The sequence below is a fragment of the Nanorana parkeri genome, unplaced genomic scaffold (genome assembly GCF_000935625.1).
Source record: "Nanorana parkeri isolate BGI_ZX_2015 unplaced genomic scaffold, ASM93562v1 scaffold1176, whole genome shotgun sequence".
Lineage (NCBI taxonomy): Eukaryota > Metazoa > Chordata > Amphibia > Anura > Dicroglossidae > Nanorana > Nanorana parkeri.
This window is the reverse complement of record NW_017307444.1, coordinates 279,737-291,926: the sequence shown is the minus strand read 5'-3', so window position 1 is coordinate 291,926 and position 12,190 is coordinate 279,737. Positions and strand designations below refer to the sequence as shown.

The 12,190-nt window shown below is 41.7% G+C and overlaps 1 protein-coding gene across 1 annotated transcript in view; it reads right to left on the bottom strand.

The window, feature by feature from the left end:
- DNER (delta/notch like EGF repeat containing) overlaps positions 1 to 12,190 on the bottom strand; it is a 169,196-nt gene that overhangs the window by 101,639 nt on the left and 55,367 nt on the right. The window lies entirely within an intron of this gene.

Genomic DNA, 12,190 nt, shown 5'->3' with positions numbered 1-12,190 from the left:
AACACAATGGTAAAGTAGTTCACTTACAAAAAAACAGAATTGGAAAGCTAAACAATGCATCCCAAGAATGCGTCCTTCCTGTCATCCCTGGGGGAACCTGCTAGCTGGACTACAGATCTGATGTCCTACGGGGACCCATTGGTTTGTGTACACTAGCACTTATAATGACATTTAGACGAGTGAGTCTGGTGTCAGAAAGATACTTTTTTGTGAGATACTAGTTACTGAGATGCTTTGATACGCTTTCCGAACCCATTATTTGTAAGTGCATTATGTCACCCCTTTGTTCTTTTCATTATAGAGACTTTCTGCACAATCAGGTTGCTCTGTTATTTTGCTGTTTTATCATGCCCACTTTAGTCATACTGCAACAACCACCCCCATGGAACAAAAGGGCTGGTGAACAGCAGCTGTCATCTCTGGATCCTGCAGAGCATGTACAAGTACAATCTGCTTTAGATCTGCTTCAGGTCAGGAAGAAGCAGGTTATACTTCTGATACCAGCACTATATGTGCTATGTAGTATATCAGTGTTTCCCAACCTTTATTTTTAGTCATGGCACTGTTTAATAGTATGCAAAATTCATCGGCACCCCAGTTTAAAATGCAAAAACATAAATGTAACATAGGGTTCTGTTATGGATTTTAAGAGGTGACCCTATGCAAAAACACCAAAAAGTGGGATTGTCCTAGACATGTAACCTCGAAACAAAATGTGTTTCCTTTCGGGACAATTTGGATTTTTATTTCACATCAGTTCACCATCTTTACATCATAGCCTCCCTTCATCAGAGCCCCCCCCCCCCACATCGAAGTCCTCCCTCCACATCAGAGTCCCCTCTTTAAACCAGGGGCCCCCTCCCTTTGATATCAGAGTCTCTCTCTTTTACATCGGAGTCACAGTCCCCCCTTCTCATCAGTGACCCCCTTCACACCTTCACATCAAAGTCCTACCATCAGCAGGATCTGCAGCTGTGGCAGCATAATTAAAGACAGCAGGCAGAGCAGGCCTGAATGGAGGCAAACTTTCATCCTCTTCAGAATGGATACCACCCTCCCTGAATTAGCACCATTCATCTAAATGGTAAGTGACCCACCTGCACCATGGAAATGCATGACACTGTGCAAAAAATCTGAGGCACCCCTAAAGAAGCTGGAAAGAACCGCAGGGTACCATGGCATTCTGGTGAAGAAAGGCTGTTGTATATTATATTCCAGACCCCTGCACTGTATACACTCTGTCGTACATTATACTCCTGAACCCTGTATTGTATATGCTATGTTTTTACATTATACTGGTGACCCATGCACTGTATACACCATGTTGTACATTATATTGTCCAGACTAGTTTTATTACACAGGATTTTCACCACTATCTAACTAATTAACTATAGTGCTGAGCAGAAAGATCAGTGTTAAAAGATGTTTTACAAATATTTGATATCTTCACAGTGTAATTGGTGTTTATAATTGTATTCTCTGCAAGAGGTCTTGGGTTGCTGCACTTCAAATAGACAGTACAAATAAAAAATTGTAGCTCGCTAAACAAATACATAAAAAGTTTTACATGAACAATACCATCTTGGCTATGTTGATGTCCTTATTATGATAATTTGTCCTGTATATGCAGTATTTTATAATAAAATTGTATAGGTGAACAATACACCTCTTGTAGAACCACATCTATTTTAAATTGATACCCCACCCCTAATTAAAGTACATTCTCTGCCTATAACAGCTTGCTGGACAAATAGTGAAAAAAGGGTGCCCCTGTAAATTTTGGAAATGTTGGCAACTATGCAGAATGCAAGGCAGTTTGCTACAGAATTACGCATTCCAGCATGAGCCCTATAAGAAGGTTGAGATTGCTGCATGGCTAGATTACAGGCACTTGTGATTCATCTGAATTGAATTCAGCTATTGGATTTACTAATGTGTTCAAGTTTGACTGTATGAGATATGGTATCATGTCTCTGGGACTTCGCTTACTTTTGTCTAGTGGAACATTTGATCAGAAATAGGAAAGGTAAAAAACCTGTCCCAATCAATACTGTTCCACTCTGGGATAAGTAGATGTTTAGCCAAGAAGAATGTTCCTGTTCACAGATCCAGTTCCCAATCAGAGTGCCTGAGGTCAGTTAGCCTGTATACATGCACATCTGACCACACTCATAGATCTATAGGCGTGAAATGAGAGCACAAAGTGAACCTAAATTGCAAATGTCCTTTATTGCCACCTTATCAAATGCTGATGTCTCATGCACTAGCCCACACGTATTTTATGGTTGAATAATCTCTCTAATTTCTTTTATTATTTTGTATACATCTCGATCTTTGTTGTTCGGCTGTGCTTCTGCTGTTAGCCTCAGCTGCAGAAACGCTGCTAAATCGAGCTGCCTTTGTCTGTTTAGTAGAGAGCGTCCGGATCTGCGAGATACACAGACATCGCTGACAAAGCAGTTACCACAGAAACCGAGTATTCTCTCTGTCTTGTACAATGAGGATCCGCAAGCAGAGACAGAGTCATGTGGAAGACAGTTCCAGATACAAACATAAGTGTAGATGTGGAGCGCTAGAGTGCACCTGGTCTGCTCATTGTGTACAGGAGTCTTCACAGCATCTACAGTCCGGTATGATTTATTGTCTATATAAAGTATATATAAAATATCACTGGCAGCAAATGGAAGTAGCAGGTGTTGTAGTACATTGTAATAATAAAATCAAAACAGCACACGATTATTAGTTGATGAGAACTATTCCACTAATATACTTTTATTATCTATTATCATAGACAACCGGGTATACAGTAATACCTTGGTTTACGAGCATAATTCGTTCTGGCAGCATGCTTATAATCCAAAGCGCTTGTATATCAAAGCAAATTTCCGCATAGGAAATAATGGAAATTCAGATGATTTGTTCCACAACCCAAAAATATTCATATAAAATGATTGCAATACTGTACTGTAATATAAAACTGTACAAAATATAAAGAAAAATAAACCAATTACAGGTACCTTTGTGGCCGGTGTGAGAGGGACAAGAGAGAGGAGGATTATTGTGTAGGACGACTTTCACTATCACTAACGGAATCACTGCTATCTCTTGGCTCAATGGAATCTTTTTCTTTTCGTGAAACCTTAACAAGGAATCTATCCAATGTGACATTGCATTGTCGTTAAACAGACTCATCGCTCGCACTGCTACAGCCTTATTCGGGTGGTGCTTTTCTAAAAATTTTGCTCTTCTTGCAAGACATTGCTTGTATATCAAGGCAAACATTTTCAGAAATGTTTGCTTGTCTTGCAAAACGCTCTCAAACCAAGTTACTTGTAAACCAAGGTATTACTGTATCAACAAATGTAAAGTTTCTGCAAAATTCTTTTAAACAAGATCATGTGACAGATATATATATAATTTAACTAGCCCCAAAGCATAATTTTAAAGGCCAACCCAACGTCTTGCCATCACCCAGCTATTTAACTCTGACTCATATTTCCATAAAGTATTCTTATTATTGCAGTAGTGTTCTGCTTTTTTGTGTCTAAAACTCTCACAGTCATTTCTAACATAAGGAAACTGTGCTTTTTGCAGATTCTGCATCCCTAAGGATCCAAAGTAGCAGGAAGCAAATGACAAGCCAGTAGGCAAACTCTGTGTGGTTACAATCTTTCAACTCAATTTTTACAATGCATTTTACTGATGTGTGTCAGGGATAAAACATTCCCTTTCTTTTGTATTTCTGTTCCAGGTTATTTTAACCATGGCAACATATTATTTGGAGCTTTAAACTAACATCAGTCCTTTCCCATACAGTTTACAGTCTAATGCAGGGGTGGACACATTGAATTGGAGTTCAGGAGCCAGTCTTCCAATCCAGGAGCCAGCAGGATTTTTGCACGAGCCTGCTCCATTGACAACAACTGAAGAAAAACTCAAAAGTTAGGTGTCAGCTGTGATTTTAAGGAGCATTGGCTACCTGGGTCCTGGGATCCGTCCAGCCTTGATCTAATATTTCCACCATAGATCCCATGAATCACTCTAAAGCAGCCAATGTGATAGCCAGAGACAATCAAAAGAAAGACAGAGGCTGGACATGCCTATATCTCTGGATCTGATCTTTTTTTCAAATTTGGCTGTCACTGAATATAACTTTTGAGTACTTTTTCATCATACGCTCAGTATGAATTTCCTAGGTTTACTAACTGTTTGCCGCTGTTCAACAATACCCAACACAGTATCACACTCTAATGCTTCTTTAAGTGACTGTATCAGCATCATCCTGCGTCATCTCTTCCTCCAGTTGCATTGATTGATCTCTTTTCTCTCTAGGCAAGCTTTAAATTTCAGATACCGGCGCAATCAGCACATTTGTGAGATCTCTACCACAGTGTAAACTGATGTCAGAGTCTCAGCACGAACACCAGGTTCTCAGTATTACAGAACATTTACCCATCAGCTGAATTTGGCAGATGCCTGACAGTAATTAACTCTTGCCTTCCCTACAATGCCCCAAAAACCCATAGCTGCACCTGAGCACCAGAAAGACTTAGATATTGCCACCATGTGATGTCTGGAAGTCTAGTGCCCAAGGTCTGTGCAGAATGTAAAGAGAATATTTTATAAGAATCAAAGACGCTTATATTGCGTATTCTATTTGTCCAGTACCAAGTCAGGTTGCCAACTATAGTTCCCTTTGTCTACGGTGAATATAAAAAACTATATAGTGAACCCATACAGTTGTATAACAACTGTAGCCTAATATAGGGCTCATTTAAAAAGCAAAGGCAAAGAGACATGATAGTAAACAGTAATCTTGATTTACTTAAGGAGTAATAAAGAAAGTGAAAATATATAGATGAACCTGTGAGGTTGTCCTATTGGTATTACTATCCACTAATAAGGGTAATCTGATTATCGGGCTGGCAGCTTCTACATCCCAGAGGATCTCCACAGTTTCCTAGATTTGTAGTGCAAAACAAGCAACAACCACTGCTTAACAGTCCAGATACAATTTTATTCAAGTAAATCTCAGAAAGAAGAAGCCAATGCGTTTCAGGGGCCTACAGACACCACCTTCATCGGGGCTTGCAAAAGGAATCTGTAAAGACTGGATATTAAAAGAGAACTATGGGGTACGTGTTTTTCCCCAGAGTTCTCTTTAGGGTCACGGGAGGACATATACTAACCTGCTCCCGTGACCCAAAGCTCAGTATATTGCGGGCTGTTGCCCGCGATATACTGTGAGCGTTGCAGCCGGGACAGATCCCGACATTACTGTTGAGATCCACCCAGCTGCATGAGTGACAGCTGCCGCTGCCTATCTAGAGGCAGAGCCAGCTGTGCCTACCCTCTCACCATCCGTTCCTCCACTCAGCGCTGGAGGATCGGAGAGGGGAGGGGGAAATCCCTGCGGCAGTGGTGACTGACAGTCACCGGTCACTGCAGGGAGAGGATAGAGAAGTGAGCAGATCGTGTATGTTTCTGCTCACTTCCCGATCGATATAGCTGACCTGTGACAGCTTCTTTGTCACAGGTCGGCTCTAACTATGAGGATGAGTGATTTTTACTCACCTCATATATCTCTTTTAACTGGAGATTTGATAGTATTTGTTCTATTCTGTTAACATGCTGTTAATATGCTTGGTAAAGAAGGTGAATATTAACAGAATAGAAAAAATACTATCAAATCTGCTTGCTGTTTTTACTAATGGAGCAGAGCGTGTTGACTTTCAAAATGAATTTTCATCTATCTGAATGAAACTGAATGAAACAAAAACTGCTTTCTTTGTTTGCACATGAGTGGATGATTGACATCAGCAATTACAACTACAACTGTTTATATAGCGACATCGGCACAACTTCACCTAATTTATTGGGCTAAGTGAAAATAATCTTTGCAAAGAAAAAATTCACTTAGCTTAGTGAATGAGGCAATGTTGTTCTGACTTCCATCATTCAATTATGTGCAAACAAAAATCCGGAATGCCACCTCAACGCACCTTGCCAATGCATGTGTGTTGAAGCACACCACAGCGTACGGCAAATAAATATTGCATCATGTGTTAATATGTGGAATAATGGACATTACCGCGCATGTGTTAATGCAGCGCAACCGGATGACCAGGTCCAAAGGGAGGCACATAAACTACAACACACTTCAGTATATGAAAAAACGCAGCAACAATAGTTTGGTGCATACTTATAGGCAACACAAATATATAGGCTCATACACACAGCAACATCCGGGGTCATAATGGTACGCTGCATTCAACAATGTAAAAAAAGTAGCACACAGCTGTGCCTAGGCCCATAAAGCTGTGCTACATTCAGCAGCATATAGAAAAAAAAAGCTTTACAGCTACGTTGAGGTCCGTTAACTTCAGCATTGTGACATTGAGTAACAGCGTTAATGCAGACTATTGGCTACTGTCCTAGCAACCAAAGACGCTAGATGGCAGGAGCCACCAGTTGCCTAGGACACTAGGTGGCAGGAGCCACCTGTATCCTAGCACCCAGCTTCTGCCACCAAGATCCTGCGTTTTAGTAATTACCATTGTGAATGAGGCCCTAATAACCTTGTATGACCTAAGGACAGTCCATTCTAGACAGAAGGTAGGCAACAGGTCACTATGTCGTGTAATTGTATGAAGGTACATTATTTGCATTTAAATCCAGAAGAAAAGGGGTAATGTAATGGAAAATAATATCGCATCACGGTCATGTCAATTGAACACACAGATGTGGTTTAAAACACAATTGTATCCCTACACAATCACATCTAGTGGTTATGGCTTTTTGCAAAAGTGCGATGTTTAAAGTCTGGCTTACAAATGATATCAAACTCTCTTCAGCATGCCCAATGAACACTGGGGGACGATGCAGTGTTAATTGTTTGTGTTCAATTATTCATGAACTAATAGAATAGTGTGATTTTTCTTCTCTGTAGCAGTACAGTCATTGAAGGGCCCTGGCCTCCACAATTTTAGCCCATTTTACTCTATCCTTTGATTTCAAGTTCTTTAGATAATACTTCACATTATCATCTTCTTCCGTCTTCCCTTCATTATCTGGATTTCCTTCAATCATCTTTGGAGTTTACTCTCCCATCCTCATCACACGGCCAATCTGGCTTCTTATATTTGCCGTTATACTTGTTAATAACAGTTGCATAATTCATAATATTCCTTAAAGTGTATTTCCACCTTTTCAGCTAAAGTGGAATAACACATACGTTATATTTATATTTAAATATTGCTGCCTTACTTTTTACTTGCTCTTTTCTGAAAACTCCAAAACTGATATTTTGCCATTCTATGAGGAATGTTAATATGTTAAGGAGGGGGCTGGCAGTGGCGTATCCAGGGTATGGAACATGCCCTGGGCACAACTTGAAGGGGGGGACGCCACTCCATGGGAAAGCCAAAGTTCTCCAACCAATAGAGAAAGATTACTTTTTTTCTATCCCCACCCCTCTCCAATACACATCTCCCGGCCCGGCTCTTAGCAACCCAGGGACTATCTGACCGGGGTTTCACCCAGCTCCTGATGTCACTGGTTGCCTGGAGCTGGGCAGGGTTGCCGACCAGAGCATCCCAGGGCCATACACATCTCCCTGCCTGGCTCTTAGCAACCAGAGCAGGTGGGGGAGATGTGTATGCAGGCAGGACGCCAGCCCGAGTGTTCCAGGTTGCTGAGAACCAGACGGGGAGATGCGTATGGAACTTACATATTTTCCCGCCTAGCTCTTAGCAACCTGGGACACTCTGGTCGGCATCCCACACAACTTCTGGCAACCATTGACGTCACTGTTTTTCCCCCAGCCTGCCCCTCTAATTATACTTTGGAATTGTTGCAGTCCTATCTAGAAACCTGCTAAAGCGACTCGAAAGCAAGAAATATTTTTTATCATTATTTTTAGGTATGCTGTGTGAATAGGAACACATAACAAACAATATAGTGGGTTTTTCTGAAATTTGATTGCAAAAGTGGAACTACACTTTACTTTTTCATTCTCAGCTTATCAAATTCTCTATCTCAAAAAAATCAAGAACAAAAGATACTATTATAAAATGAGTAGCTTCCAAAATCACAAAATGCAACCATTTCAACTACCACCATTTTATTCTATAGGGTCTTGGCATTCAGAAAATATATAATGTTGGGGGGTTTTACGTCATTTTCAGGCCTAAAATGTGGAATATAACATGGGTGCAAAAAATGAAAAAAGGGCCTCAGTCATGAAGGGGTTAAATTGCAAGTCTACAAAGAGTCATACCACACTATATAGCTGCCTTAAACTATAATGGTGATCCCTGATTCTCCTCATGGATCCCTTTACTCATGGCACTGGCCATCATTTTTATCCATTCTTTGGTCTGTTATGGGTCTGTTATGGGTCTGTTATGGACCATTCCAGTCCACACCATTAGTGATGTTGGACTTGTCTCTAGTAAACCCATCCTGTACATTTCTCTGCAATTAAAATATTTTATGTCTCCACCATTTCTGCTTCCACTGTACTCACTGCTAGCTTCTGCTACCATCCACTACTGACTCAAGCCATACAAATTCTATTTCATAGTTACATAAAAAAGACACAGGTCCATCAAGTTTAACCTTTATGTGTGTGCGTCTCTCTTGTGCTTGCATGTGTGTCTTGTGCGTGCATGTGTGTATAAGAGTCCATGTGTGGTATAGTATTTAAGTGTACCTATACCCCTGTATGTTATGGTCTCTTATGATGGAATTTAATTTTTGAACGATTCAATATTCTTTGCTGATACCACTGCTTGTGGCAGAGAGTTTCAAAATTAAAGCAGAACTCTAGGCACATTTTTCATTAACCCTTGCAGTGGGGCTGCCACCGCACTGCAAGGGTGAACTGCTTGTTTTCATCTAGGGACTAAAATACAAAGTTATACTCACCTGATCCTCCAAGCCGACTTGCTCTTAGTATGGTCCTTCCAGTCTCGCCCCCCTACCACTGCAGTGGTCTAAGGATCCTCGAGACATCACGTCCAATACATTGTGTATTGGACGTAAGGACTGTCAGAGTATTTCTACAGAAAATTACAAAAACTGATGAACTTTAATTTTTACAAAAACGAAATCAAACTTTTCTATGCACTCTGTGAGACAAGGGGCCAGAAGTCTGTGCTGGGCAGATAAATTAATTAACCAAAATAGCCTATTGTGTACAAATGAAGCAATAAACAAACAATACAGGAGAGAGCCTTGAGGAACCAGCATTTGTACAACAAAACTGATTCAAAGAGGTAAACATTGCAAATGAAGTCTAAAGGTGGCCATACACTTTAAAACCCTCGCAAGACTTTTGCCTTGCAAGGGTTGTAAAGTAATTTAAAAAACGTACGATCTGCCCATCTTGGACAGGCAGATCGTACTTGGGATCATCGCAAGCCCGCCCCCTTTCCGGCGGCTTTTCCAGCCTGCTTGTTCGACGGAAGACATGCGACCGTACAGTAGAAACGGTCGCACGCCTTCCATACACTTTGCAATTACCGTACGATCGCGGGATTTCCTGCGATTCTCGTACGATAAACGTACAGTGTATGGGCACCTTAAGGCTTGGGTAACCATTCAACCACAATTGACAAAACTGAGAGAATCTCAACTTCAAGGTCAGTAAAGGTGCCCATACACTTTACAACCCTCGCAAGACTTTTGTCTTGCACGGGTTGTATAATACTTTAAAAAAAGTACGATCTGCCCATCTTAGACAGGCAGATCGTACTTGCGATCATTGCAATGAGGGGCGGGCTTCCGATGACTGCAAACGGGCAGTGTACGTGTGCGCACACCGGCCCGTTCGGCAGTTGTCGAACAAGCAGGCCACTAACTCGCCGAGAATCGTACGATTCCCGGCGGGTTTTCCAGCCTGCTTGTTCGACGGAAGACGTGCGACCGTACAGTAGAAACGGTTGCACGCCTTCCATACACTGCACGATTCTCATACGATCGCGGGATTTCCTGCGATTCTCGTATGAGAATTGTGCAGTGTACAGTGTATGGGCACCTTAATTAAAAGTGTTTAATCAAGAAATACCCAGGTTAAGGAAATACCCGATTAATTGAACACGAAAATTTTAATCAGTAACAGCCCTAAAATATATGATTATACTTGTATATTAATAAATTATTTTAATTTATTAATGCAATTGGGAGATATTTATATAATGTGGCAAGAAATCACCATAAGCTCAAAGAACTCAGAGAATTGGTTTGGGGTGTATAGTATCTGAACTACATTCATACTGTTTATTAAGTTATTTATTATCTGCCGTAAGCACCTGAATGCACAGCCTATTGAATCTTACTATAATTCAGACACCACCTTATTATTAATAATTCACCAAGATTGTTATACCACTCAATCACAACAGGACGCCGAGGGACATACCATCTCTGCAGCGTAGGAAAAGGTTTGTGTGAGTAGATGAACATAAACAGTTAACCCTTGCAGTGCGGGGATAGCCCCACTGCAAGGGTTAATCATTTTTCCCAGAGTTGTTCTTTAAATTTCTTCCTCACTTAAACTTTGGTGGTCCATTTAGAAGTCCTCCAAGACTGGCTAAAGCAACAAAATAGGAAAAGACTGTTAGGGAAAAGGATGCCCCATTAGGAGCAAATACAATCTCCCACATGCATTATTTTTATATTTCCAGGTTACATTTCCAAGCCTAGAAAGGGGCTAGAATGATGGGAAAATGAAAAAGGAAACTTTTCACTCATAGCAAAAAAAATCTTAAATTTATCGGGGAGAGTGACACTGGCAAGGTGAATTCTGGTTACAAACCATTTGAGGTGGAGACAGCGAATTTGTTTTTAAAATTCTTTATTTTCATTTTTCCATAATATGAACAGAAAAAACAAAGAACAGAAGGTAGGACAAAATAAAATGCAGTGTATACATCGGTACAGTCAGGTGTTCATTATATAACCAACAGCAAAAACGACTATAACAGGCCCAGCGGGTTGTATATATAGAGGGCCCAAGGGTACCCTCGGATTCATAACAGTATAGCGTCCAAGGGGCTAGGTAGTTAGATGATGTTAGTGGCATATCGGCGCCCGGCCCAGATGGAACCCGATGGGCCGAAAGACAACATTGGCCACCCGTTATTCAACTGTCGGCTATTCCGAAACCGGTTGGAGATAACACCGATAGGGAGGGGTGAGGGGGAGAGGAATCAGAAAGGGAAGGAGAAAGCATGAGTCCGAGTCAAGATGCAGAATGCATAGAAATCAAGAAGGCGTCCAGCAAAGACCTGTGCAGGTACTGGGATCGTGTCTCTTCTCGCCCCAAGGCAAGGCGTGTGGCTTAACAAGTCTAATCATGTCTATGGCGTATTGGGAGATATTCCCCCTAATGTGGCACAGCAGTTACTCCACCATTATCGTACTGTGCTCTGGGGAGTAGAGGAATTCCAACCAATAGAGCCACGTCTTCCGAAATGCCCGGGTCAGTATGGTGCAGATTTGCAGTTAGTTCCTCCATCACCCGGATTTCGTCTACTTTGCGGAGCCACATCCTTACCGATGGCGGGTCGACACTTTTCCAGCATAAAGGTATGCAGGCCTTGGCTGCGTTTAGTAAGTGGATCCACAGAGATTTACGGTAACGTGTCCGGGACAAGGTGGACAGGTGAAGCAGAACAGCGGCCGGGTTCCCTGAAAGAGAGATCCCCGTGAGTTGCTTAATAATCCGAAAGACTGCATCCCAAAACCCCCCGAGGCTCGAACACGACCAGAAGATGTGCAGGATAGAGCCGTCCTCCCACCCGCACTTCCAACACGACGGGGAGGTTTGAGGAAACATTTTGTGGAGTGTGGTGGGGACATAGTGCCATCTGGTAAGGATTTTGTACCCAGTTTCTTGTATAGAGCTAGCTATTGAGGCTTTATGTGCAAAGTGGAGCATATAGTCCTTTTGGTCCTGAGTGAAGGCAGTTGCTCTTTCCCATTTTGCTATAAAGCTAAGTTCAGGATGGTCATCTGCTACTGTCAGGAGAGCATAGGCTCTGGATAACCCATGGTCAACATACTCGCCAGCCAGACAAACGTCTTCAAACATTGTTATGTCCATATGTATAGAAGGGGAGTTGCTAGACTTAGAGAGAAAGCTACGAGGGCCTGCCAGGGCAGCAGTGGGGGGTTACCAAATTA